At 38.2% G+C, this 7664-nt stretch overlaps 1 protein-coding gene across 5 annotated transcripts in view; it reads left to right on the top strand.

Annotated features, from left to right (window-relative positions):
* Xrcc4 (X-ray repair cross complementing 4) overlaps positions 1–7664 on the top strand; it is a 251954-nt gene that overhangs the window by 602 nt on the left and 243688 nt on the right. The gene's annotated exons all lie outside the window — the stretch shown is intronic.

Below are 7664 nucleotides of genomic sequence, written 5' to 3'. Positions count from 1 at the left end.
ATATATATATTTTTCCTTATTTTTAATATTTTAGTTCCTTGATATTTATCTCTACAACTGCTCAGTGGTCACCTCCGGGGCCTTCCTCCTGTGGGCTCTGGGGGATGCCAGGGTCCTTGCCTGTTCCTCCGGGCGTGCACCTGTTGAATCCTCTTTATTTCCTCATTTGGCACTGGCGGTTCTTAGGAAGTCAGAGCAGCCTTAAAATGGCCTGTACCGATTGTGGGAGCAGCAAGGCACTTGAATCCGAAGCTTTTTGTTGGTCATTTCCCCAGTACCAGACTCCTTCGTTCCAATCCCCAGGTTTTTGGAGACTGTCAGTGGGTTCCGGGACTGATGTGTCATTGGGGGAGAGGAAGGAGTTTCCGGTGGTAGCCGGTGGAGAAGAACTAATCGCCTCTTCTCGGGTACAGTAATCGGTTAGACGCTCTAGAGACACGATGGAGCAGCAGGACAGTGTGCATGCCAGCTTTTTCTTTTATAAAAAAATTTAGCAAGCCCTTGTCTTCTTGTATGGTTTGCTCCCCGGCCCCGGCAACACAGGATTCTTTTCAGAATGTTATCTTTTTTATTTTTATTTTTTAAATTGGTGCAGAGGCCGATAGGGAGAAGGAGGGAACTCGAGAGGTGTATTCTGCAAAACTGTGAGACTCTCCCAATATTTAGGGCAACCCAGTAACTGGAAGATTTGGATCTCTGCTGTGGGTGATTACATGGTTTGCTACTGTGCACAGCGATTTTGTTTTAAATTCTACATAACTTGATTTTTCAGTCCATTATATGCAGCTGTCAAGAGGTGGTAAATTGCACAAATTAACAAGCAGTTACCAAACATCTGCTTTATTCATGGCATCATGAGATGTCAGAGAAACTAAGATGACTTGTTCCTTGCCAGAATTTAATGACGATATGGAGGAAGGCAAAAACAATAAAAATAAAAAATAAAATAGTACCTTTCACTTATTAGGAAGCAAGTTATTTAATTCTGTCTTTTAATTACCTTATATTATGTTTTATCATTTAAATTAAATGAAATAAATTTGGCTTCTTTTGGAAATTGTTTTGTGCCACTCATCAAACTTGGCTTCTAGAATAATCTTGATCTTTGTGATGTGTAAGGGAAATACTTTGTTTGTTTGTTTGTTTTAGGTGGAACTGTGTATTGAACCCCCAGCCTTCACCCTGAGCTGTATCCCCAACCTGTTTGTTGTTGTTGTTTGTTTGTTTTGTTTTGAGACAGGGTCTGGCCAAGTTACTGTGTTTCCCAGGCTGGGCTGGAGCTTGGCTCAAGAGTGCTGGGATTACAGATGTCCTGGTGTCCCCCCACCCCATGAAGCTATGCTTCCAGCTGCCTGTGAAGAGCTCCAAGAAACTGAAGTTATTAGAGATCACAGTTGATTAGTTGTGTTTATGAATTAATTGATTCATAAGTTAGTTTTTGAGATAGTGTCTCACCCTCACCATGTTGCCCCAGCTGGCCTCAAACTAAGATCTTTGCTTCTGCCTCTGCCTTGCTGGTAGCTGGGATTACATGCGTGGGGCACCACTTCCAGGTTAGTTCATAGTTTGTGTGTAGCTTAGTTTCAGAATAGTGGAGCACAGTATGTGCTAGTTATTTGTAATCATCCTTAGAGGAACCAGTAGTTAAGGCTGAGCATATGTGAATTACGTTTACTGCGTATGTGTAAATAACACAGTTAATCTGACGTGATGAGCTCTTTGGGGAGATAGTAGTTCAGCCGCATGGTTACTAAGCAAGTCTTTCTGGCCGTTCTGCCGTGAGCTTTCATTTCATTTCTTTTCAGATTATTTTCTTACAATAAAATGTGTGTGTGCTGTCCCTTTGATTGGAAATTATTTTGTTTCTTGCATCTGGGAAAGCATTTTTAACTTTGGTCTCTTGACTTCCTTAGAATTACAATTAAAAATAGTACATATTTAACTTTTCCGTGAAGAGTATGTGCAGGCTTCCTCAGTGTTGTGAAGATTAAAAGAGTAAATCATCTAGACAAGGGTTTGGCCTGCAGCAAACTCTCAGTGAGTGCAGCTATCATTGTGTGCAGGGCTTTCTCCTTCACTAAATCAAAAGCTCCCGAGGGGAGGGGAGGGCTAATGATGGAACAATGATTGATTTACATAAATTAGGCACTCAGTAAAAGGTTTTTAAAACTAAATTGGCGTTGCTTTTGTACTGCCACAGCACTTTCTTCCTCTTTGTCTGGTATTAATAATAATGCTGATAGTTTTCTTTCACTTTAGTTACCTTTTTCCATTCCGAGATTCTCACCTTTAATGAAAGAGAAAGGTATTGCTTGCTTTCTCTGATTCTCAGCTAGATTCCATAGCCTAAGGCTGAGGCTGTTTCTAGTGTTAGTCTTTGTGGCCCTTCCAGTGCTTTTTGTGGTCTTGGATTTTAATTTCTAAAAGTTTAGTTTGACCTGCATATTATTTTTTTCACCTTAAGGAATGCTTCATTTAACTTCTGCATTTTCAATGTCATTCATTTTCTCTGCAGCAAAATTGTGTAGCGTTCTCTATGCTTCATGCCCCAATTTCTCTTTTCCCTTTTTCCCTTTGTGGGTTCTTAGGATTGAGCCCAGGGCCTCCACACTGAGCTACATCCTCTACTCTTTTTTTATTTTGAGACAGGGTGCCCAGACGGGACTCAGACGTGATCCTCAGCCTCCCTGAGTGTTCTCCTTACAGCCGTGCACCACCATGCCAGGCTCTGTTCTTTCTTGAGTTTATTACAACTTGGTTATATTTCCCACTCTTCTTCACTCTTCCCTTCTTAGTGTTACCATTGATCTCTGCGTGTTGGTCATTCTCAGTCACCACCATATTTGGCCTGTTAACCACTAGGACACAAGTGATCACTCCGGTCTCCACGATCCATTTTCCCCTCTGGATTTCCAGAATGTACTCTGGGTTTTCCTCCTGCCTCTTTGATTGCTCATTTCCAGTCTGCTGTCTATTCGTCCCAACATTTTATTGCTGAAGAGTTCTAGCACTTAATCTTTAGCCCTGTTTTCCTTTTGATAACGTCATCTTCTGACTTTAAATACCTGTAACCAAAGGCTTCCACATTTGTATTCCTAGTCTCTTTTCTTTCTGAAGTTTAAATTCATATATCCAGTTGCTATCTCTGCATGTCCATTTATATATTTAAAAGACATCTCATACATCTCCACATGTTAATAGAAAGCCTATACCAGTGATGGCAAACCTTTTAGAACTTCCAGTGATAACACAGCCAGCCATGGCACACATGCCATAGGTTAATTCTTTGACGTTCACCTTTACTTCTTCCTTAATTTTTATATTCCATCAAATCCTAAAATGTATCTAAAATTCAACATTTTCTAGTTTTTTTTCATTAGTGCACTGATAAGCCCTTGCTTGAATTTGTTAGTAGCCACTGTCATTTTTTACTTGGATTACAGAAATAGTTTTCTCACTGGTCTCCCTGTTTTCTTTGATCCTTCCTAAAGTTTATTCTCATATACTAGACAGAGTGATAATTTTAAAGCATAAGTCAAAAAGCAGATTAAGATATGAGCATTCTAAGTGCAATATGTTGTCAGAGATTGAATCCTAGAACAGAAGGACACCAGTGGAAAAAACTGGTGAAAACCAAATAAAGTCAAGAGTTTAGCTAATAGTAATGTATCAATGCTGGCTTCTTAGTTTTAATAAATAATCCTTGGTAATATAGTAATATTAGAGGAAAGTAGATGAAAGTATATGAGGACTCTGTATTATCTTTGAAACTTTGCTGTAATGTAGAATTAGATCAAAATTCAATGATTATTAAAAGGAATGTAACCTCATTTCTTTGCTTGAGAATCTTTCGTGACTCCTAATTTGACCCATGGTAAAAGCTCACGTCCTTCCAATGACTTATGAGGCCCTGTGTGGTCTGGTCTTCTCTTACCTCCTTTTACATTTTTCTAGCCAGTGTGGCCACCATGTTTGTTACATATTCCAGGCCCACTTCTATCTCAGTGCTTTTGCACCTACTGCTTTCTCCCTTGGAATGCTTTTTCCTAGAGCTTCATACAGGAAATTCCTTCCTGTCTTTTATGTATTTGCTCAACTGTCACCTTTCGATAAAGCCTACTCCAGTCTCCCTATTTAAAATTGTAACTTTAGATTTTTTCCATGTCTTTATCCTGCCTCTGTTTTGACAGTTTGTGGTGCTTTGTTTTACTGTAGTAATTATCACCATATTTCACGTATTTGTTATATGTATTTTTAATGATTTCTTTTCCCCTGATTCCCAGAAGGCAAGAATTTTAACTTTGTTCTCTTCTTAGGCAATGAGCCAAGCATTTGTCAGAAGCATAGATGTACTCAATAGGTTGTGGCTGGATGAGTGAACTTGATTAATTGAATTTGTAATGATTGACTTGCCATCTGAAATCACTGATTAGGGAACTCTTGTAGTCAGATTTTTAATGTTGATGATATTTGGCTGTTTTGGGGAGAACAACAATGTGGAGACTTGTAAAAAAATTCTAAAAAAAATCATGCTAGAATTTCAGAGCGCTCATCAAATGTTCATGTTTTTGTGAGGTGGCATTGCTATGCTAGCTTTAGGGTAAACTTTTGCTTGTGTATCATTGGGAAATCCCAAGGTGTTCACAGATTTTGCAAAAGTTTTATTTCAGGCATATGACTTGTAGTCAGGGTTTTCATACAGGACAATTAATTTATAGGATTTTATGATATTTACCCAAAAAATCAAATACAGAGGAGTACAAGAGATTAGCCTAGAGGCCCAAAGAATCTAGCAAAGAGCCTGGAGCCTAGCATTACCCCACACAAGTCCAGCTAAAGGCTTAGAATCCAAGGCAGTGTCCTTCATGAGTCCAGCCCGTGTCCTAGAGCCCACTGCAATATCTCATGCTTGTCCGTATGGAGGATCTAGGCCTGGAAAGCCCCAAGGTAGGCAGGCTGAGGGATCTACATGGGAGCCAGGAAGTGGTTCTTACAGTGAAGATCAGAGGTCCCCTTATGAGAAAAGCAGCCATTCCCAGCGATGGTGAGGCCCTGAGTTCCTCCTCTGAGAACAGCCAAGTTCATCAGGAAAACCATCCACAGCAAGAGTCTCCTAGAAAATCAACAGCTCACAATCTTCCCCTCCAGTTCTCTTTTTATGGGTATTGTCAACAATCCTCAGGTGGGTCTTCCACGTCTAGACCATGCTGATTCAATTGAGCTGGATGTTAAAAGTTGACCATCAGTTAATCCACCACATGACTTTTACTGTTGAGGTTGATTTAAGAATGATTGGTTTGTTAACATGATTCCTGACACTTGGTACAACAGTTAGGTAAACTAATTTTGTATTTAAATTATTCATCCACCTTAGATAATGAGCCTGACTTCCCAACTATTTCTTATGATTGACATTCACAATTCAGACTATGTTTTGAGTAGATCATCATTGTTGTAGCCTCTAAACCAGAGATGGCGAACCTTTTAGAGCTTTCAATGATAACAAATAGCCTGCTGGGGCATTCCTGCCATAGGGTCACCACTACTGCTTCTAAACCAATGAAGGAGCAAAGGAAAATTCCTTTTTTGCCCTCTAAAGGTTCACCATTAAGATTAGAAAGGAGACAAGTGTACAAATTTGTTAACATGCAAACGAGAAAAAAATCAAGGGGGAAAAATGACATTAGTGTGATTATTCACCAGCTACCGTTACTGAGAAACTTTTTCTATAGGGGAGAGGAAGAATAGAGAATGTTTGTGAATACATAGCAAATGATTCTTAGGGGAATTTACTGAATTTGGAGTGCATATAATGGCCTGAGACAAAGTCCTTCTGACTCAGAAAATACAGTGATTTGTAAATGATCCTCTTGGGGACCGAGATAGGCAATGATGTGTGACAAAAGTGCGCCAAGGTGAGGTGTGTTGGCAGGCTGTAGTCTGTCTGTGATATAGTCTGTCTGCGTAGTTAATGGGAAGCTTAGTTTTCTTCCTTCAGGGAATAGACTTTAAGAAGACAAGGAGTTCTCAGAGGAAAGCCTCTCCTGAGTTCTTTTAATTTAAATGATCACCACTCCAAGGTGCTGTGTTTGTGGTGACAGTCCCATGCCTTCACCCGTGTGTTATATCTTCACTGACAAAATAAGGAAGAGTTTAACTTTATGAATCCTGGAAAGCTTCAACAGTAATAAATAGGGTTGAACATGATGATTAGGCTCAAGATTAAGTAATCAAAACCATTCAGAAGACAGTGTATCCTGATTTGTGTGCCGCTTCCAGGTTTTTTTTTCTTCAACAGAAGTGACCAAAATGTTGAAATAGTAGAGCTAAACTTGGTCTTTGTATAAGAAGATGTAAGTATCTTAGATTACTTGTAATCTTATCTGAGCAGTGAATGAGACTTTTTTTGGCTAAAGAAGGACTTTGACTGATTGCAAGAGAAATAACAAATAAGGTACCACCATTGTTGAAACTTACCAAAGTCCTGACAGTATAAATATTGACACACAGAGGCATGTCAATATTTACCACAGCATTTGGAAGTTCCTGTTTAAGAAATGTGACCCTAACTTTGAACAGAGTATATCAATAAATAAGGAACATGTCCAAATGAACAGCTGCCCAGAGAAAATAGAATTATGTATGACTAAACTTCAGGGTACTTACAAGGTTAAATTTTAGAAGTATATGATTTTTTTTGTAATTCTTTACTAGATACTTATCTTGCATACTAATATTGTTCTACATGTGGGTTATCTTAAGTGGTTTTTTGAAATAACAGCACAATTGCTATGTGTGACTTCATAAATTAGTTGTGCTATGATATTCATCTATAAGGGAATTAAAAATAAACTTGACTAATACTGTGTTTAGGAACCAAGTCCAAATTTTAACAGTATTTTTCCAGAGAAATTGGTTCTAGTTATGACTTAGTTATTTTTGAGAACCAAAAGTTTGTGCTTTGAGGGTTTTCTAAATAGCAGGAGAAAATATGTTTTTGAAATTTAGATGTGATAAGAAAAATCTGTCTTGGTTATCATCTCACAAGTATGTCTCAGAAGACAGTCTGTGAAATTAATAATAAAAAATTGGTATGTTAAATTGACTATCACAGATTACCACTGTTAATTTCCACATGACTATCACTGTAAATTAACAAACAACAGTTTAATGCAATGTAGAGACATTTAGAGTTTTAAATCAAGTCATTGGAACCACACAAACATTTGTTTTAGAAGCTTCTAAAAGGTTAAACTTCACATTCTATGAATGACAGCCCCAAGACAGGCTAAATGAATATTCAACAGGAGTATCAGGACTTACCCTCTCATTGGTTCTTTTCTATGCCAGAAACTGATGGTTTTTATCTAGTAATCTGATTGTTTAAACGCATCATAACATTGTGAAGAATAAATGAAAACTACAATTGAGGTCATATATTTTGTTAGAAACTATACTTGTTTCAATAAACATCTTTATATGAAAGACAAGTGTGCTTGTAGATTTATAAATGACCTATTCTTTTCAGTTATATTATTACAAGATAGAAGAGAAAGCAACACAGTTTTAAAATGTAAATTGGGGCTGGAGATTTAGCTCAGTGGTTCTACTCCCTGCCTCAAAAGCTCAAAGTCCCAAGTTTGATCCCTGGTACCAAAAAAAAA

The sequence above is a fragment of the Fukomys damarensis genome, unplaced genomic scaffold, assembly GCF_012274545.1.
Source record: "Fukomys damarensis isolate Sample0158 unplaced genomic scaffold, DMR_v1.0_HiC HiC_scaffold_3, whole genome shotgun sequence".
Classification (NCBI taxonomy): Eukaryota; Metazoa; Chordata; class Mammalia; order Rodentia; family Bathyergidae; genus Fukomys; species Fukomys damarensis.
The sequence above is the reverse complement of the archived record's forward strand: the minus strand, read 5'-3'. Positions and strand labels throughout refer to the sequence as shown.